The sequence below is a fragment of the Ascaphus truei genome, chromosome 3 (assembly GCF_040206685.1).
Source record: "Ascaphus truei isolate aAscTru1 chromosome 3, aAscTru1.hap1, whole genome shotgun sequence".
In the NCBI taxonomy this organism is placed as follows: Eukaryota; Metazoa; Chordata; class Amphibia; order Anura; family Ascaphidae; genus Ascaphus; species Ascaphus truei.
In genome coordinates this window covers 202,573,131-202,597,258 of record NC_134485.1, presented here as the reverse complement: position 1 = coordinate 202,597,258, position 24,128 = coordinate 202,573,131, and the positions used below count along the sequence as shown (strand labels likewise).

At 39.3% G+C, this 24,128-nt stretch overlaps 1 protein-coding gene across 5 annotated transcripts in view; it reads left to right on the top strand.

The window, feature by feature from the left end:
• AUTS2 (activator of transcription and developmental regulator AUTS2) overlaps window positions 1-24,128 on the top strand; it is a 1,404,533-nt gene that overhangs the window by 1,348,955 nt on the left and 31,450 nt on the right. The gene's annotated exons all lie outside the window — the stretch shown is intronic.

Sequence of the window (24,128 nt, the reverse complement as noted above, 5' to 3'; positions counted from 1 at the left end):
GGAAGCGGGATAGACGCGGGGAGGGGGAACGGACACAAGTCTTTCCAAATGCCATCCCTGCCTAGACCAAAACCTTGTATTTAGTTGCACATATTACAAGATCCATTTTGGACAATTTCAATCATACAGCTACTCATTTCATTTTCTGCAACTTCATTTAAATTGACCATACCTCTTCACCTACAGAGAATGACTTCTAATGATGCTAGAATCTTGGACATCTATAAAGCCTGTACAAGGAATTGATAGAATAAAACTCCCTATGTATCTTTTAACCCAAATAGCTTTATATTGTGTCCCTACGGCCTTGGTTGTTACCAGTAGCTGAAATGGTGTTTAAATGTAAAGGGAAAGTGGGGTGGAAGAGATGACCTACTGTAAGTTGGGAAAGAAAACGTCATTTGGATGTGATCCAGTCCCGGAGCTACACCACCTCATGCCTGGGAGAAGGAGTGGCTCGGTGACTAAAGACACTGACTGGCACTGAGTTTGAAGCAGGTTCTCCCTATGCCTCAGGAACCAATAACAGCTCCACGGGGCAGGGACTGTGTCTGCAAAATGTCTCTGTAAAGCGCAACGTAAAACTAGCAGCGCTAGACAAGAACAAACTATTATTAGAGCTGAAGATCAATCATGTAACCAAAAAACTATCTGGAAATGCACTTGATAAGACACTTGGAGAGAAATAGGTACAGTACAATGCACTGCTGTGCAGATATGGGTGTGGCAGAGTTGTCAAGTGCTTAATTGTTATTTTCTAGACAGAAACATAGTCAAGATGTTGGCTATCACCATATATTATAAAGCTACTGATTAATTTCTCCACCTTAAAGGAGAAATCAAAGCAATATCCTACATGTTTTTTTTTTTAAATAAATCAGTCCTGTAGTACATCATACTTACTACATTTTTGTTTAATTTGAGGGGGGTTGTACAGATGGGTGGGCTGGCCCCCTACCTTTGAAAACAGGAGCGCAGGGCACTGTGAGGAGGTTGTTTTGGTGCCATCCTAGATTGTTACTGGTAAAGTTCAGAGTAGTTTGGTACAGCTTTGGTTGTGTAAATCTTGCTTAAAATCGTTTTTAAGTCCCTGTTGGAGCGGAGCTCATCCTTTATGCGACCATCAGCTCCAGGGCCCGCGAATGCGACATACAGATGACTTTTGAGGCAACTCGGGTAGCTTTTCTTTTCACCAGCCCCCTTGTTCTACAGCTTTTGGGGCTATGGGACGTCAGGTCGTTCCCCCCGGGACCACAGGCCGCCGTCTCCGCAGAGAACCGCAACGCGCAGGAGCCCGAGTAAGGGGAGGAATATCAATGAAAATGGCCGCCACTCCAGCAGCGCTCCCACGACCCTCACGGCTCGAGCAGGCAACCCGCCGGGATGGCGGGTGGCGGGGGGTGTCAAGGGGCCTCCCTTTATTAAGGATATTTATTTGTTTATTTATGTCCCGTGGGGCTCACGGCGATATTGGTGCCTGTATGTCTCTGTCCCTCCTTGCAGTTGCGGTTGCTGGGCCTCTGCTAGCTGCGTCTCAGTCTCTGTTTGTGTGGAAGGTTGTAGACGGCGGTGCAACTGCTTTGAAAAACTGTGACCAGTACTGCAAAAGGAACTAGGTGCAAAAATGTATTGAAGGCACGTTTAAAAACAGTAAGAGAACACTCTTACGCGTTTCGCGTGGTCACCCACGCTTTATCAAAGAGCAATAGTACAAACAACTGATCAGACATTTAAACTTTTTCAACCAATGATGAAAAATTGTTAAGTAACATCAAAAATGTGGATAAAATTATCATTGCAAAGAAGTAGTCTAAATTCCAAAGAGATAAAATGGACTATGAACGAAATCAGATCTATATGTGGCAAAAACCGCCTATGTTAAGGAAACCACTAAAACAGAAAAGGGAAAATGACCAGGGCAAACTGCCCCACACAGTGGGCCCATAGCTGCTTGCAGCAAAGACCTGTAACCCAGGCCAAACACTAATAGAAAAACCATTTCTGTAGCAAAGATCTGTCATGGTTTTTTTTTTATTGCCATTTAATTAGAGTAGGGAGGCTCAACTCCAGTCCTCGGCCCCCCCAACAGGTCAGGTTTTCAGGATGTCCCAGATCCAGCACAGGTGGCTCAATCAGAGGCTTGGTTCTTCAACTGACTGAGCCACCTTTGCTGAAGCAGGGATATCCTGAAAACCTGACCTGTTAGGGGGGCTCGAGGACTGAAGTTGAGCACCCTTGGATTAGATGATATGAGGAATGGACAACAAATACATTTATGTATTTGCAGCATTACATAGTTTGGTATTTGATTATTTAAAAAAAAAAATACCATAGCTGTATACAAGCTACATGTATATTAACAATTAACTATTTGCTAACAAACAGTTCATATTACTCCTGTTATGACTTGAAAGGGTTTATCTTAAATCTTATACCCCAAAGTCTTGCATAGTTGTTGTTAATCCTAGCGTATTATGGGTATATGAGTGGATTTTACTGTGTCTGTTTAGTAGACGTACTGCAACTAACTCTCCAGTCAACAAGAACAGGATAAATCAGCAAGCAAGGCACCTGGCAGTAATCTTGTTGTAGAAGATATGTCAATAACGTGTTAAGCTTATAAAGCTCAAGAAGATATATTGTGACCAAACCCTATTGTGAATATGACATTGTAATGTTGCTCAATTTACATTAAGGCTTGCCAGCAGTTGGCATGAATTGTTTTACATTTGTCTTTCTGGGTTGGGAATTAGGTATGAAGATAAATGGTAGTTTACTGTAGGGTCTCGGAGGTGTACTTTCCAGCGTAGGTAATTATGGCACTGCACAGTTGCTTGGCTGGATATGTTGCGCTTATGTTCTTGTTTTGCTTATGTGCCACATGGAGAGTACGTGCCACAAAACCTTGAAAACAGCTCAGACCTAGACAGGTGATCTTAATGATGTGCCAGAGAAAAAAGGTATTTTTTTTAAAATTCCACATCAAACATAAGGAACTACTTCTCTTTCTTTCTTTCTTTCTTTCTAACTTTCTTTCTTTTTCTTTCTTTCATTCTTTCTCAGATTGTTACACAGAGAGTGTTATGCCACCTAAAATGTGGAAAACAATTATTTTAAGGAAGACAGAATAATAACATGTCAAGAGTAGCATGTCAGTCATAGAAGAAAATGTGCACTCCACAGGAACACCTCGAGTGCACGCCCATCGCCAGCCAGGGCGCAATCAATATCACAGAAGTGTCCTTCAGGTGCAGGAAAAGGAGCGGCCCTCCAGAGGACTTGCCCAATTCTGAAATGATTCTTTCAAAGGATTTTTTAGAATTGAGCAAGACCTCTGGAGTGCTGCTTCTTTCCCTTTATCTGAAGGATACTTCTATGATCTTAAGAGTAGCATGTTATATATTTCATTTCATAAGTTAATTGCACAACTCTTCCGATTCACCCCAATTTGTTTACTGGCCAAGGTAAAATAAGTACATAGTAGCTTGATTCATTGATGCTAATAAATGTGTTTGTCAAAATGTTTTGGAAATCATGCGTTAGGCTGCGTTTATAGTGCCGGCGACAGCGGCGCGACGTCACGTCAAAACAAATACATTGCCGCCGTCGCGTGCGCTTATAGTAAGCGCGACGCGAAGGAGCGACGGCTTGGTCGCGATCTCTGGAAGTCATCTCAATTTGATTTTTCCAGCGACCGTAGCGTGACGTCACTGTTGCGTCGACGGCATAGCCTTAGAGGCAACCAAACGGCACTTAAAAAAACGATATATATTTGGTTTGTTTTAATATATGCTGCCTTTGATTACCTTTATTGAACACTAATTACCTAAAATACAGATCGATTAGTTCTCCCATTGATCGATCAGCAATGATACTGCTTCCCAGGGTTCACTTAATGGCCGCCTTTCAGTTTCAATCTATCCTTCAGTTACTGTAACTCAGCAGCTACAATGTATCCATATATTGCTAAGGTAACATTATCTATTGTTACAGTTTGTAGCTCAAACTGCTAGGAATAAAAACACACACGTAGGATAATTGCTTGGATTGCTCCTTTAAACAAAAAAAAGAGAACAGCCATAAATTACATTTGTATGTAACAGATCGTCAGGTATAACAGCCAACACAAATGCTGTAGTACTGGTTATCTATTGGGTGCTACGTGTATTCAAAGCCTTTAAACAAAGCACAGATTAATGAGCTGTCTGTATATTATCAAAAGAAATTCTCCATTCATACAGTGATTTTGCTCATGACTCAAGAATGCCAATTGGAAAGTAGACTGTTACATTTGAAACTACTTAGCTAACCTCTCGTTTTTTTAATGTTATTATTGTAATCTCACCCTTCAAAAAATAAAAAAAAATAAGGGGTGACATTCAGGAATTTACCTCACCAACATGAGTCACCGCTAGATAGACACATTTGTTTAATCATTTGCCAAATGGAGATTGCAGATAGAAAATGGCAATTAAGAAAATGTGTTTATGACTGATGAATGCAGAATAGTGATCTGTGCCAAGCCTGACAGTTTTCAGTGAAAAGAGCTTTGTTTCCTGTTCGGTTTATTGTTCTGGTGCCTTGTTCAGAGTAATTGCAGATGTGGGTTGTGATCCAACTGCTTATAAAGTCCCATAATCTCCAGATTATCTTTAAACCTTGGCTTTGTCTTCGCATTCTGAGGTTATTTTTTTTTTTTTTTGTCTTCTTTTCTATGGAGACATCGGAAAGTGTTCTGGTTCTTTTGTAAGATTAAGAGCTTCCTTTGGCAAAATGACAAGGAGGAAATTTAAGGAACAAGAGTATTTAAGTAAAAGCTAATCTGTCTTTTGGAAAATGTAGATGGATTAGGCCATTAAACTATACATGCCTGGTAGATTTATGTCATTCTTAGAGCTGAAGAAGGGAATATTTTGCAGAGAAGGTGAGCTAAGGATTGGCACTATTAACCCTCTACACGCTCTTGTGGAGGAGGAGGGGGCCATGATTTTTGTACAATGTCTTCCAATGAGGAATTCCTGTGCCATACGTTCTGAGAACAGTCACAAAAAAGAAAGCACGTGAAGAAACACAATCTATCATTATAACTTCCTCAAGGACCACACAACTATTTTCAGTGAATACGACATCAATATTTATTGAATAATTTTTGGTTGATAACCTTTTTAACCTCACACATAATTTACAAATGTGGAAGCAATTACTTAGGGCAAAACTAATCAATGTTGATTTCACGTGAAATATATGTATGAAAGGAAAAAACCTGGACACTGCGGATTTCTGCATAGAAAATTTATTAGCCAATAGTCGACGTCTCGGCCTCATAGGCCTTTCTCAAAAGCAAATGGCATAACTAGGGCAAAACTAATGAATGTGTTGATTCCACGTGAAAACATTTAAGGCAAGAGAAGAAGCAAAAATAAACCCAAATTGAAGGTGCATTCATTCTTACTGAATGTTATATGAACTCTACTGTAAATAAAAAAAAATACCACTTGTGAACACATTCACATGTCTCAGACAAGTCTGCAACCCTGCTTTTCGCTATTATCTCTTAACATACAGTGATTCCACTGCAGCCAGGGATTCTGGGTAATGACATGCAAATGAGCACACAGTGTCACAACTCTATTAAAACCCGTAACAATCTTCCATCTGTGTTGCATACTCAGCCACAACTCTTTCCTGTCCTTGACAGCGAATCCACACCCACTGCAGGGAGGGAAGAAACTCTAATATATATTTCTCTGCTTGTTCTGTCAAACAATACAGAAGTAACTTGACTGAATGATACCTGTGAAGAGAACTGGAAATGGAGAAGTCATCTTTAACACCATAAAGGCTACAAGAGACCCTTAAGCCTTTTACAAAATGCACCCTCATACAACAGCTATTAAAAAAAATTATTTCTGCACTTATGGGTTGAAATAATGCAATAATAATACCCATTTTATGTCAGTTTTGACTGAAACATATATTCAGTAAAAAGATGGTGGGCCATATTTACGAAGCGGTCCTATACCATGACACCTTAGGCTGCAGCCCCAGTGCCTGTGCTACACGTGTGCTTGCAAGGCTGGCGGCGCGTGCAGCCGAATTCCCCGGTCTGCAGAGAGCTGCAGGGGGAAAGACATGGGGAGGGGGAGTGACGGGGGAGTGACAGGGGCGCGGCCATGACATCACCTGGCAGGTTCGCCCTCATTGGCTGAACTGCGGGGTGTGTGGTCTAGCGCTCCGTCGCGAGTCCTGCTCTCAATTCTCTTGAGAGCAGGAGTTTCTGTCGGCGCAGCACGACGGCCCCCCCTCGCAGCGGGCCCGGCCCCATTGTGGGGCGGCTCTTATCCCTGCATCGTCCGCCACAGCGGGCGCTGCAGTAGCCAGCGGGGACTTGGCCTTACAGTCCATTCAAGGAAAAATGTGATAGGTGCCTTTTAGCGTAACACCACTTAGTGAATAAGGCTCAATAGATTCTCAATATGTGTTATGACTACGTACTTAATTCCAGAACCAATTTACATGGCACAGCCTGTGGCGTCCTTGCAAGCAGCCTGGAAAGAATATGTTGTTCTGTTTCCTGCTATCCTAATGTCACTGTTTACGCACAGTTAAACTAACTAGATCTTTCAAGGGTTAAGAGAGCACATCTTTCTGCTGATGAAATAGAAGCAAATGTTCCCGGAGCCTCATTATGAGCTCCTGCTGTTTTGCATTAGCTCAGATGGTTATTCATCATTATGGTTTTATACTGTGTGTTGCATTATACTAAATATCAGGGAGAGAATGTAGAAAAGTTTAGATTAAAAACAGAAGTGTCTTTGCTCTCCAGGTGGATAAGGCATGTTTGGACACCTATATAGGAAATAATCTGAGGCACCCAGTAAAATCAGATCTAATATACATTTTTTTTTACTGAAGTAAACAACACGATATGTGTCCACTTGTATAAGGCCTCATTGTTCCCTCTGGTGCATTATGCTGAGATATGTTGCATTATACTGCCACATAACTGCTAGTGAATTCTATGGAAACTCTGTGATATTCAGATATATAACCAGATATGTTGTGTTATCACTACGAACAAAGAGGCTGGCTACATATATACAATATATAATAAAAAAAATGTAAACAATAATTTTTATTTTGTTCACATTTATGGGGTACAAAAAGTAAGAAGGGGATGAGATGGGTGTTAGGAGGATACAAAAATAATAAATAAAAAAAGGAGGGGTACAGGGATACAGGGGGGAGACACAAGTAGCATTACACTTAACACAACTGGTACAACACATATTTTATATATATGATTATTACATTTATTTTTAAAGGTTATGTTTGATATACAATTAAAGTAAAATAAAAGGGACTTGAGCTTATAGCTATGCCTCAAAGCATCAGTTGCAATTAAAATCTGCATGCTTTCTTTCCCAATATATACACAGCAATTCAACCACTTAAGTTCTTGGCTGACATAGAACAAATTGCTTTTGTTCTTTCAGAAACTCCAGGAGTTTTCCAAATCTAGTAGCCACCCACCCAAGTGAGCAACATGAGATCCGCATTCAATTGCCAATTATTGCTCACTTGTACTCTGTGGCGATTAAAGAAATCAGTCATAACTTTGCGTGACAGCTGACTGGCTGGGTATGAAACAAGAAGTGAGGAAGATTACATTGGTAATGGGGATTAGCACAGCTGGTAACCAGGCAGACCCAATGCTGAATTTAGGCTGCTGGGTAAATAAACATTCTTTTATTACAGCAATTAATGGAGACTGGTCAGCTTCCAAACATGAAATACCTGAGCTGAGGGGCTACCCGTGAGCCTTTCACATGGTGTGAAGGGATTTCATATGTTAAATCCCCCTTGTAGTTTTTAAAAAAATGAAGAACCATTGAATGTTTGCGTCTTTACACGGTTAATGCCACAAATCACCTGTCCTTTCATAAAGGACTTGGCTGCGCAATTTAAATGTATATAGAACAAATAGTTACTTAAACATTTTTTTCATTAGTTGTGCAAACAACGACTCTGCACAGCCATGAGTAATTAGTGTGGATTTCCTCTCCGTATGTGCTCATTGCTTAGGAGGCCTCTGCATCAGCCGACAGGTTCATTTGATCTGACATTTTTTTCTTATCCATGATTTTATATGAGGATGCTAAGCCCTATCCTGTCTATGTATGTCCCAATCTTGGGACACTACTGAAGCTATTGGTCTAGCAGCCAGAATGTTTCATTAGGATCAAATGTGTGTACATACAACCAGGCCTTTGTACTAACGTTACTTGAGAAGCAAAACAAGGAATTTGTGTGTACTATTGCTTTTCATTGAAGTCTTGGTAACAGGGCCTATGTAATATTATAGGGGATTAGGAAGAAATAGCAAAAACAAATAGAAATGTAAAATACGTTGTAGAGTTCAGTTAAGGTAACATATGATTATTTGGCTTGTCATGTTGTTTTGAGTAAACAAACCCTAACTAAAAGACGCTACTCATTGAGACCACAGATAAGCTTAAAAGACAAGTATTAAGTTAATTGATTGACTTTAGAAATATTATATGTGTAATAAATGGTACTGCGCTATAGAGGCCCTTTTGTGTGCTCCCATCCTGTCAATAGAAAAATATAGTATATGGCATGTTTGTGATCTGAACCATCTACTGCATTACTCATCCGGTAGTCAAGTTTTCATCTACATCTAATCCTGTATGTGCTTAGTTTGATATCGTTGTGTAGATTTTTTTCCAAATGAGGATGCAAATGCAGGTGAAGTGTTGTAGAACAGGGACGGAACATTAAAAGGATTTACAGAAACTAAACCTCACTACAAACACCTGTTATTATCGCCATTGTTTTTGCATGGTTTTCCAGAAGTAACTGTGAACTAAATCTGGCCCCTGAAACCCCTCAAAGGAAAAGGATCAGTGAGTAAAGACACTGACTGTAAACAATGACATTGAGTTTGAAGCAGGGGAACCTGGTTCAATTCTCAGCACGAGCTCCTTGTGACCTGGGGCAGGTCACTTTATCTCCCTTTGCATCAGGCACCAAAAACATACATTGTAAACACATCTGGGCAGGAACTGTGTTTGTAAAAATTCTGATGTGCTGCGTACCATGCACTATACCAGGGGTGCGCAAACCTTTTTGTCTGCGCCCCCATGCCTGCTCTCCACCCCTGCTCACGCCCCCTCCCTTACCTTTTCTCCAGCGTTATGTGACGTCACCGCACCATGTGATGTCGCATTGCCTGCGGAATAATTTGACTCCGAGTTGCCATGGCGACGCGTTGCCAGTAGCTACCGGAGACAAACTAAGGAATATACAGTGGCCTCGCGCGCTCCCCCTGCATTTAATTTAAATGTTGTGGGGAAGACACCAAGTTTGTGCACCCGTGCACTATACTGTGATTGTGAATCACTTTGAGTCCCATTGGGAGAAAAATGCTACATGAAATAAAGTTACTATTTATTATTTAATTAAAAAGCAAAATATTTATTCTACGGCTGCGCTTATAGTGCCGGCGACAGCGACGTAACGTTGTGTCAAAATTCATTGCCAACGTAGCGACGGCTTGGTCGCGATCGCTGGAAGTCATCTCAATTTAATTTTTACAGCGACCGCAGCCCGACGTCGCGTCGCTGTCGCCGGCACTATAAGCGCAGCCTAAGGGGCCACCATATCTTAACTGAGGAGGAAATGATGCAAGACCCATACGCATTTGCTGAAGTATATAATGATTCATGTGTTATTTGTCCACTTTATGCTTCTCTTTGAAGATTAAAGATTGATTTGTGCACAATATTTAGCAATCACATCGCAAAAAATATGCCTGTAAAAGTCATTTGTGGAAATGCATTGTTTGTACTCTAGCGGTGCTCTTAAAATTGACATGACCTATAGAATATTTAGTATAAGTCCAATATTTTTAAAAAAGTGCCACAAAACCTAATACACTTTTGGACAATAAAATATATCTGGAACCACTAGAAAGCTGGCAAGAACAGTTTAGATCCTGGCATTTTATTTGACTGATGGTGCTAGCACTACCGCACCTGAAGTAATATGTAGGGACAGCAAATAGCACAGTGCCAGTCAAAATGTGCGTGATGTCCAATGGCAATATCTTGTTAAATCATTGGGAGTCTGCAAAGCTGTGTTTAAATTCTATCACATACACCTGTAGGAAGACTTGCTGTCCCCAGCGCTGCGGACAAACAAGCCAAAGTGTGCGGTGATGGGGGCAGTGTCTGCTGCGATCACGCTGTGGGGGATCCATGCTTCTCAATTGGACTCAACGCGGCGTTAATCCTTCGGTGCCGCAACCAACATGGCCGCATGACTGCGAGTGACTGTGTCCCCTGAAGATGCTTAGTCTAGCTACATCTGTAGGCTTCAATCATAACTTGTGTGAGCCTGGAACAAAATCTGCATTATAGAGTTGAGTTGGGGAGTACGGGGTACCTCTTTAGGTTATGAAAATAGCTGATTCCAATAAAGCCATTGTAAACCATTGTATGATTTTTTGGGATTACATTTCCCCCGCTCCAATCTTTAGCCAAGCTGAAGCCAGCTTTTTATAGCAGCTCTCCGAGCCTCTGAGGTCTCCGAAAAAGGAGCAGGCCATATCTGCTACCTTCCTGGTTATAATTAATGTTTACACACTATGACAAGTTCATGATAATCTCCTTTGAGCATTGCCAAGGCCCAAGTCTCCCGCCCTCCCCCCCTCCCCTAAAAAAAAACAAAGTTGAAATTAATATGACTTGGATAAACAGTGAGTTTTGTCTAGATTTTTTTTTTTTTACGTTTCAGTGACTGAGAAGAACCAGAAATTGGAATTCTGGCCTGCCGTTCTTCTAATTAAATTGTAAAATGAAACAAAAGGGATATTGTTGGACCATTTAGAGGGAGGAAGAGAGACCATGCAGAGACTGGAAATATGCTGGAATGGAATAAGTCTAGACATAAATAATTTGCTTAAGCAGTTGTGCAGGCTATCATTTTAGGATATCATGAAAGGTAGAAATAAACAGTGTATAGACAGGTCTAATTTTTTTTGTTTTCTTTACTTGCTTGTGCTGTGTAAGTAATCTATCTAGATTATATCTGATGAATCTCAACTCTTGTGGACATCAATGCAACAGATGTATTAAGTAGTTTAAGTAATATATATATATATATATATATATATATATATATATATATATATATATATTTGCAAACATTTCCAGGATACATTTAATTTAAAATTATTAGCATATATACATTTGTGTATATATATTGTATATATATGTATACATATGTATATATACAGCTCAACCCCATTATAGCGTGATCCGCTACAACGCGGTCTGAGTGTGGCTCCCAAGATTTGGAAACCTCCATTTTGCCGCGGTCTCATTCTGTGGCCCCCAAGGACTTCGTTATAACGGGGTTCAGCTGTATGTATATATATATATATATATATATATATATATATATATATATATATATATATATATATATATTATAATTTTAAATTAAATGTATCCTGGAAATGTTTGCAAATATAGCTTCAGGTTTACATTGTGTGTACATAGGAGAAGTATGGTGCCTGCATATAAATTAACACTGTGTCATTGAAATGGAGAAAGAGTGATAGTTATAAATTACAGAAAAGTAAAATGTAGTAAGAAATTGAGACATCGTGTGAAGAATTTGTCTGTCTGTTTGTTTTTACCACATGCATTCCAGCTCCAGGGTCACGTGATCAGAGACACAGTGGCCACATGACCCTGTCACGCCCACTCACATCACAAATGGAAGAGGAACTTAAGTAGCAAATATCGAACCACAGTCCATAAAAACAGTGCTATATATGTATATGTAAAGTCCCATATGAGTCCAAGAAAAATTAAATATTCAAGGTGTTCAGAAACTTTCAGTCCATCTGATTTGATAGTAGTGTGTGATAATAATCTCACTCAAAATTTTGTGGAAAAATAAGATAATTGTTTTTCTCTCCAAATAGGGATTTATGGATAATAGAGACAGATGTAGCCTATTGGACAGTCTGACCTGTTCTCCACCCCACTTACACGGAGTAACCACTTCGAGTGTATAAAGCAAATCACAATGTGGATAATAAATCCCAGATGATAGGTGAACAACCTTGGTATTGGATAGTACTCAAAGTATATGAGAAATTCCTGACTCCTTTTGCCATACTTCCAGCAAAGAAAATAGCAATAGGTGTGAATCCCAGGATAGGGTCAGCAGTGCACAGCAACCGGAACAGGAAAAATGGAGCTCAGCACATCAAGCAAATTAAAAGCATTTTATTAGCACAGGTGACATCAGGGATGGGTGGGCAACAGATAACTCTGACGCGTTTCGCGCTTTAGCAAGCGCTTTGTCAAAGAGCTTGATGTACTGAGCTCCATTTTCCTGTTCTGGTTGCTGTGCACTGCTGACCCTATCCTGGGACTCAAACAAACAGGAACTTAACCTCAACCCAAATGAAGCATGAAGTTCAGTCATCAATTACCATGATTTAACCAAATTACAAATATTACTGTATTAATACCAAAGCTTCTCTTCCCGCTACAAACTGGCAGGCTCAGAGTTTCATCAGGGGATACATTACTGGAGTAACTTTACTTGTCCCAGGTGATTTAACACCTTTAATAGATGCAACAACTTTACCTTGCAGTTAATGCTTACATTATTTCACAAACCTAAAGTAATTAAGACAATGAACTGCTTTCTAGAGTTAATAAAAGTAGGTAATAATTCATGCTCAGTGTTCATCATCTGATGTACTGTCAATTGACCTGATCAGCACGTTACACCCAGGGACAGTTGACACTGCGCTTCTCTTTTTTTCTTTTCCCTTGAAATGTTTTCTGCTTTGGGGAAATAGTACCGTAAAAATAATTTTGTGGAAAGGAAAAATGGCAGTCACTGTGATGTTATCAATCGTGCTTCAAAACTCAGCCCTAATCAATTCAACTTTTGGATTCCTGTTGTGTTAATTCCTCAGTTGGCAACAGTTAGCCCTGTGTTAGAAAATGATGCACAGGGTTCCACAGCAATATCTCCAGCACCTCCACCGGCCGCGGGATCCCGTGATGTCCCAGTACCGCAAGTGACTTCACACTGCCACTCTATAGGGAGTCATAGGGAGTGGGAGACAGTGGTGCTATGGCTTTTGCAGTGTGCATCTAAATAGGTAACAGTATATACTGCGCATATATTAAAACGGGTGGACAAAATATTAAATATTAAGGAGGCAGCGTTTTATTAAGCATAGGGGGGATTGGGGAAATGCCAGCTACAACCCCACCTGTCGGCGGCTCTGTGTATCTGCGACATTGCTGACACAGACACACTAACAGACAGATACACACACTCCTCCCCCCCCCCCCCAGCCACTGTGTGCATTGAGAGCAGGGGTGAGCATAGTGCTGGAGCGCCTTGACTCACTCGCGCCCTCAGCCCTTGCGTGCCTCTGCTACCCACTCTATTCCACTTTTCCACCCACACTAAGCGCTGCAAGCCAGCACCAGCCATGAAAACATGCTGGGGAGCGCTGCTGCCAGTCGTGGTGGTCACTGGCAAGTCAGGGAGTAAATGTTAGATTTTTCCACCTCTATATTAAAGGTTGGTGGCTGTACGTGTTGCTTCTTTCAGTTCTCCAAGAGTTTAGCTGAAAGCCTAACCAACTGTACATTTTAAATGCATCGACTTTATGAGATCTAGTTTTTTTTTTTTTTACATTTACCCTGTCACAAATTATCATTGGTTAACTGTTAACATGTTATTAAATTATGAGAGGCTATATGGCTGTCACGTTTTAATGAATATTTACCAACACCACTGATTTCAAGGAGCACAATTTATTTCTAAATTAAATACAAAATGAACACGAAGTTTGGAAAGGCGCTTATTCCTTAGACCCTTTATTAACATTAAATGCCAGAATATTAATATTCCTGCCATGAGCCTCTATATTGGGAATTCTGCCAGCCAATTTAATAGACGGAAAGTCTGCTTTAATAAACACTTACAGTGCAGTTAGTGCTCTAAACAGAGTGCTTATGAATTGCACAGCTGACAGCAAATTATAGCTATTAAATGAGTAATTTAAGAAATCATATTGATGTACCTTGTGCTAAAAATGAACACAGTTCACTGGTTTTCTGGTGGAAGGCACAGGAACCCCCAAAGACTGTGGCATTGAATGATTATTTAACCCATTTGTGACACTTCTAATGCTAAATATCAGTACCTTCATTATAAACCATTTGAGTTACATGTCCTGAGAGCTCTAGTTTAAAAATACTCTTCGGGTTCCAGTATGCAACTTTCTCTTTTATCTGTTGCAAGGATAGCAAAAATGATATAGTTGATGTATCCAGAACAGCAAACTATTGTAACTTATAATTGATGGGAGATGGGGATTTGCCATCAATATGTTTGTAAAATGTACAATTTGGTAAGTATTGAAGATTTATAAAGGATTTAAAATATTGGCACACCTATATTTCTCTGTGACTCTATTTGCTCTCTTATGGGTGATCCTGTGTATTACATTATCTGGCTAAACACACTGTTGCCTTCACTTTGCTTAAATTCAACCTTTGTAACCTTTTTCTTGTCAACATGCTCAAGTTGTAAATCGGTGGTTTCCAATATTTTTTTGGTTAAGGAACAGTAAGTGAAAGTCTGAGGAACCCCCAACCATCTCTAATAGCGCATCTGAGATCAGATGCATTGCAAGGAACCCTAACTATTTCTATTTGTGTGTCTAATATCAGATGCATTGTAAGGAACCTCAGCCCTCTTTAATAGCGCGTCTGAGATCAGATGCATTGTAATGAACCCTAACTATTTATATTTGTGTATCTAATATCAGATGTATTGTAAGGAACCTCAACCATCTTTAATAGTGTGCCTAATATCAGCTGCATTGTAAGGAACCTCAACCCTCTCTAATAGTGTGTCTATTATCAGTGTCATTGTAAGGAACCCCATCCTCTCTAATAGTGTGTCTGAGATCAGATGCATTGTAAGTTCTTCTGTATTTAATACAATTTTCTAATGACCAGAAAATTGCATTGAACACTTTAGAAATGCCCAGGGAACCCAAGAATTCCTTGGAACCCTGGTAGAAAAACGCAGTGCTAAATCTAACCAAATAACATATTTGAACAGTGTAATTGTGAGCAACCCCCCTCCTCCCTTCACCATCCTTTGTTACATGTGTTATGTGTGTTACAATACTACGAGGCACAGTTCAAACATTTATGTGAGGGAGCTCATGTGACAAAATGTTTGAATATCTGTAATGATGTAGAAAAAATCAATAAAATTCGATGTTGAAAAAAAAAATTCCCAAAAATCAATAAAATAAATAACGGCGCATCCATCAATAGTCAGAACTAAGTATAGTATGTTGCTGCTTGGTCTCAACTTCTTGTAACGATGTGCACCTTTCAAGTGCACACATTCACTTGTATTATAATTACACGCTCTGTCAACTCGGCACAGGGCTGTCTCAAACACGGGCATTGTTGTCACATAACGACAGAAGATTATATATTTTTTCCATTTTTTCAAACAGGCTTATCATTACCATATTTTCTTTTTATGGAGATTAGGAAAACTGACAAATGAAATCCCAGGAGACTCTACTTATGCACAGACTGCATTCATTCAGAAAGCCCTGGAGTCTTCATTAAAGCTAGGATATGTATTTCATTATTCTTTACCTGTGTAAGCAGATTTAGAAAGTACCCATTGGGACTTTGCGAAAGCATCTTTGGGAACACAAACGCTTCTGTTCGTATTAGATTGTTGACGTTCTGTTAATATTTCCCGTTATTTGATGGAAAGGATTTGTTTTCATGCTTAAACCAATGTTATTTACTTCTTTTCACTGGTTAACATATTTTGTTTGGCGACTTTTTTCCTTAATAGTGTGTGTGTGTGTATGTATAGATATAGATATAGATATATATAGATATAGATATATATATATATATATATATACATACATACACACACACATACACACATACACACATACCGACATACCGATACAAAGAAAAAAATCAAGCACACACATTACTTACCAATGAAAATACTAAATATTTAATGAAAAAACATCAACATTTCGGTTCATATCAGAACCTTTCTCAAGACAAACAACTACCCTGTAGTAGTTATACCCCACAGTGAAATGCCAAACAGGTGAAGGAAGTTCCCACCAAGCCACAGGGAAGGCAGCAGCACCGACACAGAATAGCACCAGAAGGGGACCAAGTGCAGAGTAAACCCAAATCAGAGAGATGCATAACGAGTCATCAACCACCATAAGAGAGCAGTGCAATACAGTGTCATCAGCAAGCATAGCAACAATTGTGACGTTATCAGAATTAAATCATAATAATAAAAAACATGTGACTATTAGACAGACAAAAATCCCTCTCCACAAACTACATCATGAAAACAACAAGCAGGAATCAATAGCAGCAGGCACGATTTTACAGCCAAACTTCTGAAAGGGGTACAATCAAGATATACTGATGAGTCTAAAACACAATCACTCACAATACTATTAGGCATTGGATGTATAAAAGAAAAAGAATGTAGCAATTATAGAAACCATGTGAGCTGTACATATATAATTGCAGAAACACAGTTTGTAATGATGCCTATGATAGCAGCAGAAAGTGATGTTGATATAGTTCATCTTAGTTATTTCACCAAGCGAGATGCCTACTGTGGTGTCCCCTAATGTTGGAGCTACAGTGAAGAAGGAGAAGCCACACATTATGGTAAGTCTGTATTTTTCCAAATACAACTGCACTTGGTTGTTGGTGATAATAAGTGACTTCCATACAAATGTTTTCTGGGGTATGTAAATATATCAGGGCAACATAATTGCTGTGTAGAAAGCCAGTGCATCAGACAAAACAAGTCCTGTTTGGCATAATAAACTGAGGTTTAAGATAAACTCCTTCAATGTAAGCATATAATGCATAACGAAGCCCTAATAGGGTTAGGGGACTAGTACCTAATGCCAGCGGCACCATAAGTAAATAGTACAGACCAACATCCCATATATCAGAGAAAAAAGGGGTACAGTGACCCACAAAGTGAACTCACTCAGTTTCTCCTGGAGTATCCAATCTCAGAATCTTCATAGGCGTGCAATCTCCCAGGTGATGGCAGGAACAAGTAGAAAAATAAGGCAGTGCACTGCCCAAAGTAACAGAAGGAGGCTCACTGTTTTTAGCAACAAAAAAATAGATTTATTACATAAAAAGTGGACAAAAGGGTCCCCCCTAGGCCACAGCAGGGGTCCACCAACACGCCTCAGGCATTGATAGGGGGCATTTTTGCCTGAGGCGCGTTGGTGGATCCCTGCTGCGGCCTAGGGGGGACCCTTTTGTCCACTTTTTATGTAATAAATCTATTTTTTTGTTGCTAAAAACAGTGAGCCTCCTTCTGTTACTTTGGGCAGTGCACTGCCTTATTTTTCCACTTGTTCCAGCATAATTGCTGAATTACACAAGACATCATGTTCATTGAACATTTTAAATAAAACTAGCACACAATTGTTGCGACAGACGAGAACAATTGATTGTATGAGAGACACATAAGCAATACAAGTAATAAGAAATATGTGCTAGAGATCAGCATTAAACTGAAGTATGTGCTCAATAATGCTGAATACATTTGTAGTAAATAGCAAAGCAAGGTTGATATAAAAGCTAGGTTAGAAAGGCAAAAGTGCATTTATTAGCTGTAATGTTTAAAAGACAAAAATAGTCAAACAAATGGCGGTGCACTGCACATTGCACTGCCCAAGAAAAATATAAGGGCTGGAGTGCAAAAATGAGATAAAAATCTATTTATTTGGCACATAGCAAACGGTAAAACAGAACTAGAAGGTGAAAAAACACCTGCGTTGTTTTATTTATTTATTTATAAAAATGTTTTACCAGGAAGTAATACATTGAGAGTTACCTCTCGTTTTCAAGTATGTCCTGGGCATAGAGTTAAGACAAATTATACATGGTTACAATACAGTCACATAAATGAACAGGGTATACATTATATACGACATTGCATGCACAGTTAAAGAAGATATATATTATAGGCTTATGAAACAGTTACAGACCAGATTAAAATGCGTTGGCGCTTTGTCAAAGAGATGATGTTTAATGTTTAGAAGCATCATGAGCTTTTTATAGTGAAATACATTAAATTGCCATCTGATGTCTACAGCATTTGTGTAAAACATGTTGTGCATGTTACATTGTCTGGTGTCAGTCTCGGCCTTCTCAACGTCCCATAACGTTGGCTAGCTCTATGCATAATCTACTTGGCTACTGTTGTTTCACTCAATGCATTGCTCTGCAAAGTTTTGAGTCCTTTCCAGAATAGGAGTCAATTTAAATCAATCCTTTCCCCTATGTAATAACTGAAAGTGAAATGAACTGACTTGGAACTATAATTGTGTCGATTAAAGTCATATTTACTGCTCTCCATTTCTGCTCCACACTTTCCACGCACTGTCTTTGTGATGGATTCGATCACACCGACTCCATCTCTATTACCTTCATGAAAGCTTACTACGCCCATTATTATCTTTTAAGATATACAAGTAAAAATGTCCCCAAATGTCCAGACTGTAATAAAAAACAAAAACTGCTCCTTAACATAACAGGAATACTGAGTTTGTGATAAACTGCAATCGCATACACACGGACTGGAAGAAATAAATAAAGGCTTCTCTCATGGGAGGGAACTTCAGTTTATTCGCTTTGGTGTCAGACAGAAAAGTAGTCTTGCATTCTGCGGTGTCCCATAGGAAGCCATGGTATCCTCTTAAGAGACGTCTGCTGTAGAACCCACCAATGTATAAAGCACAAAGGGCCAATGTTTAGAAATGCTTTTCAGTTTCAGCTTTCATGCCATTAAAGAATCCCCTTTGATTTGAACAGCAGAAAAGCTCATTTAATGAAGATCATGACTCTTAGTTATACTAGTTACAAGCATGTTCTTTTGTCTTGTAATATAACCAACAGACAAGATAGTTGTGTTGATAGGAAATAGAGACTGAATGATGTCCTGTCAACCACCTGTTTTAGTGGTTCTCAGCTGTGTAAGGCGTCTTGGACAATTGCTGCGACACTTCAGCCCCGGCTGTTTCATTTGGCCGCCAGGATAGTTTGCCGCCGCATGTAATGTATCCCCTAACCCCCTTACCCTAAAAACTTAAACCCAAACCTTAACCCCTTACCCTAAAAAAACCCTAACCTTAAACCCTAATCCTAACGCTAATTGTCTTACCTCGGGCCAAAACTGTCCCTCGGCGGCTGAAGAGCCGCAGCCAAACCACTGTGTCTAATAATCCCGTTCCATGTGTAATAGAACATAGGGAATGAGTTCATTTCCTACAGATGAAATATAGAATTCATACAATAATTAGTATTTGTTAGCAAATTTGAATGGCACTTTAGAATGATAGTTTAGAGGCATTCAGGCAGCAGTGCTGTATGCTTTAGAGCATTTTTTTCTCTCACTAAATCTCTCTACATGGATTTCATCTTTAAAGCTGCAGTTCAGTCTTTTTTTTTTTTTTTTTTTTACTTCAATAGTTTCATGTGGCCAATCTCTAATTACTTAAAGAACTGCATAGCTGCCGGTCAATTCATTCTCCGTCTATTGATCGGCAAAGTTTGGCGACATCTTTAAATATGGGGAATGTAAATCGTTGCTATAGGAACAAGCATGCTTGTTAAAATAGAATACAAGAAAATTGGTCTTTCAAAGTTGTTTTTTTTTTTAAACAGAAAATGCAAAAAGTATTTTTTTCTTACTACAGAACTGATTTATTAAAAAAAAACACATGCAGGATATTGACTGAACTGCAGCTTTAATACAGCAGTCACTCTTTTGTTATTTTATGGTTGTTTTTTTTAAAGCTGCAGTTCAAGCTGTTGTTTAAATAAATAAAAAATGTCATTCAATATGTGCATCAACACAATCTACACACTGACAAGTGATTGGCTAAGTTGCCGATCGATCCGTTCTCATGTGATCGATCGGCAAAGATTCGGCTCGTTCACTAAATGCATCTTGGGTGCTTTCCTGCTGCACTGACAGCCAAAGTTCTGTGAGGAAGATCATGTGACCAGGCAGGCACTAGATTCAATTGGTTCACTGCTAGAGAGTGGATAGGGCTCAAAAAAGTGACGCTGCTTCAGAAGGGGAAGGGGTTGTGACTTTGTAAATGGTTGCTATAGGAACAAAAATGCTTGTTACATTAGAATACATTAAAAATGTCTTTAAAATAGTTTTTTTTTAAATGCTTCAAGTATTTTCTCATAACATAGAATTGATTTATTAAAAAACGCATGTAGGATATTGCTTGAACTGCAGCTTTTAAAGTGAATAAGAGAGTTACCTGTTCATGCATCAGTGAGCCTCCTGCTAAATAAATAATGTATTAGGCTGATGGACATTGCCAGCAGAGTCATTTGTCTGGTGGCTTGAAAGGTATATTTATTCCAAAGGACGTGTGAGGTGAAGTTGTCACTAGCGTTTTGGATGTCATTTTAGACCCCTAGAATCAACCATTAATGACAAATATTTGATTACCTCAGAAAAACAGTATTTATTCCGGCCAGTTTGCAATTTCTGTAAAAAAAAAATAACAAGCAGCGACGATTTTAGCATTACGTGCAAATCTTTATTGCTATTTAAGCTTTTACAAATGGAAATAATTATATTATTTCTTTTTTGCATTTCCCTTTCATCTCTGTTCATAAAAGTTGTAGGTGTGCACTGCATGTGTCAAGCTTACTTGTCATTTTCTTTGTGCCAAACGGGTTTTCATTGATTGTCTAGGTTAATTTAAAGATATAATTATTTCAGTACTCATTGGTCTGCAAGATATTTAAAAAACAAAAACATAACTGAAACAGTTATTCTGTGTTAGGCTTTCCTGTTGTTAGGCTGAAATTGGGAAAAACAGTACAACTAAATAACTAGTGGTTTAAAGGAACAATCCAGGTGTTTTTCCCCCATTCATTTTTTTTTAATACAGGATTGAAGCAAGGGGGTCTCCAGAACTGAACCCCATTGATTTCAGCTCAGAGGACACCCTGCTTCCAGAGATACTCACCTCCGAAGCCCCCGGTCACATGGGCCAATAGGAGGCAGCACCAGATGATGTCACACCTTCCTATTGGCCCGCAGTGCCCGGGAGCTTTGAAAAGCAGCCATACGGTGAACCCTGCAGTGGCTACCAGCGCCCACTACGGAGGCAAGTACCACCGGAAGTAGGGGGTCCCCGGGACTGAAATAAATGGGGTTCAGCTCCGGAGACCCCCTGCTTCAATCCTGTATTAAAAAAAATGAAAAATAAAATAAGAAAAATAATGGCTTGGAGTGCTTCTTTAATATGACCTAGAAACAAAATGGTGTTTTGAGCACCATAATAGCAGCCCATGGTGAAGGTTGAGCTATGTATTATATGAGCATTGCCTGTGGGGCCAAATACTCACAGCACAAACAGGTTGTCAGATGTTGCACATGGGACTGTTGTTTCTAGAATAGCTCCTCTCATGAGGAGACGCAGTGCTAGGAATCCCTACTACACTGAAGAGAGTTTTGTGTAATAAATGTTGAACACTCATGGGGCACTAAAAAAAAAAAACCTTAACCAGCATCTCTTAATGTGAGTGAATTTAAGTAGGTAGGGAGCTCACCTCCAAGGAATACGAGTGTGGAACATATATTTTAGGTCATTAATGAAGACAAATGTAAGTTGACTTCTTATGTCGATCTTCATTGATCATTAATGTAAGCTTTGTCCTGAAATTATTTGTTTACGATTGCTGTAATGTTCACCTTATTAGGACTGGAAGTCAGAAAACGTAATTTAAAATCATAAAAAAACCACATTAGGTGGATTTCTTGTTGGGTATTCACAAGCCTTTACTGTTGCTTGCAGATAGGTTTGATTTTTATGACCAATGTTAATTTACAGCTTGGTTGGTATGTGCTGAGTTTTGACAAGTAGTAAGATACTCATACCTCCACTAAACAAATCCCATGGTTTCTTTCTCCACTACATCATCATCCAATATCCATATACTCCATACACTATCACAAGTTATTTTCTTACGTATTGCATGTGACTCCTCTCAATTTCTTGCCTTCACAGAAACTTCTTGTTTTTATTATCTACAACTGTGATAGAACCCGCCCTTACAGCTAAAATGCAAATCATTATTGTAGTCTTCCCTACTTCATGGGTAGAGATGGGCGAACCAGTCCAAATCCGTTTCCCGGGATTTCCTGTTTTTTTTTTTTAGATCAAATCCGTTCCCGCTACCAAAATCCGGCCGCAGATTGGGTACTAAAAAATCTGAGCAGATTATTACCAATCCGCCATTCGATACAATCTGGGTGGAATGTTCAGAATCTGCATTCAGATGCCATATTGAATCCGAAAACTGCACTACGGATTGTTAAAAATCCATACTCAGATTGCTAAATATCTGCTCTCTCCCCCCTTGGATTTAATCTGAGTACGGATTAATAATGATCCGCTATGTGGATTGTCAGTGGTAGAAAATAATACCAGAAAAAGGTGGATCGCTCGTTTTGAGACTGATCCAGAAACCAAATGAACCTGACCATCCAAACCCGCAAAAACAAATTGCCCATCTCTAATCGTTGGTTCCTTATTGTCAATCTATTGAAAATTATGCAGTTAGAATTCTCTCTGTTGCTCTTCACTAAAGGAACCGTTCCCATGAGGATAAAAGTGAACTAAGGACAGTGGCATGTTTAATAGACTAAATGTATTTTATTGAGACATTGTTTGATAAAAAAGCAAAGTATAAGTATTTGTAAACGTTTAACATTTCCCTGTTAAAGTCTGTATCTAATCTCTTTGGGCGATAAGACTATTTGTCAGGCCTCAAAGCCATGTGTAAATCATTCTTTCTACTCTAATCTTTTTGAGCAAAGTAGCTATGATGCTATCCTTAGTCCAACAGATAATAAACAGCTGACATGCCTGAATCCCAAATTCCCAGAAAAATGTTAAAACATTTTCACAAGATACAAATTTTCTCTTATCATTTACATTGGTCAAATCCTTTCTCATGAGGCCAATTGCACTGATAAGGTATATAAAATGCTTGGTGAGCCACTATATCGGACATCCCCTGTCAGCTTTTCATTAAATTCCTGCTTCCTTACATTATATCTCATATCTAAGAGCACTATATCATGCTTTGCCTCATGCACTCAGCTCGATGCTATGGTATCTCCAGTGTACCACACACCTCTACTGCTCTCACACTTTAAATCTTTCTTATTTATTGCCCACTACACCTGGAACACTCTTGCCCTTAATATACACCAAGAACCTTCCCTATTCACATTCAAGTCCCATCTGAAAGGAGCAATCCAAGCCGTTTCTTTCTTCTTCATTTTTTTGATGTAGGATTAAAGCAGGGGGTCTCCGGAGCTGAACCCAATTAATTTAATCTCCGGGGACCCCCTGCTTCCGCCGATACTTACCTCTGAAGGTGGTGCCGGCATCTTCTGCAGTTTAGCGGTCCTGCGTCACATGAGCCAATAGGAAGCTGCACCGGGTGATGTCACGACTTCCTATTGGCCTGCAGGCCGTGGGAGCTTTGAAAATCTGCCATAATGTGAACCCTGGAGCGGCAACCAACACCCACTACTGACGTAAGCACCTTCAGAAGCAGGGGGTCCCCGGAGATGAAATGGGATTCAGCTCCAGAGACCCCCTGCTTCAATACTGTATTGAAAAAAAGGAAGACGAAAAAATCTGCCTTTGATTGCCTCTTGAAAACCCACCTGGTTAATAAAGCATTTCACTAGCTTCAAATTACTAGTTATTCTATATTTATATACATTATATATTATTCCTAATGTTTACATATATTTGTTGTACTTATTCCTGTGGTGTATTATAGGTCTCTGTATTCAAATATTGAACATTAATACAGCGCTGATATTGCTGCTCAGTTTGACTACACTGATTGTGACTGAATCTATTAAAACCAATGGCCCAGATTTTT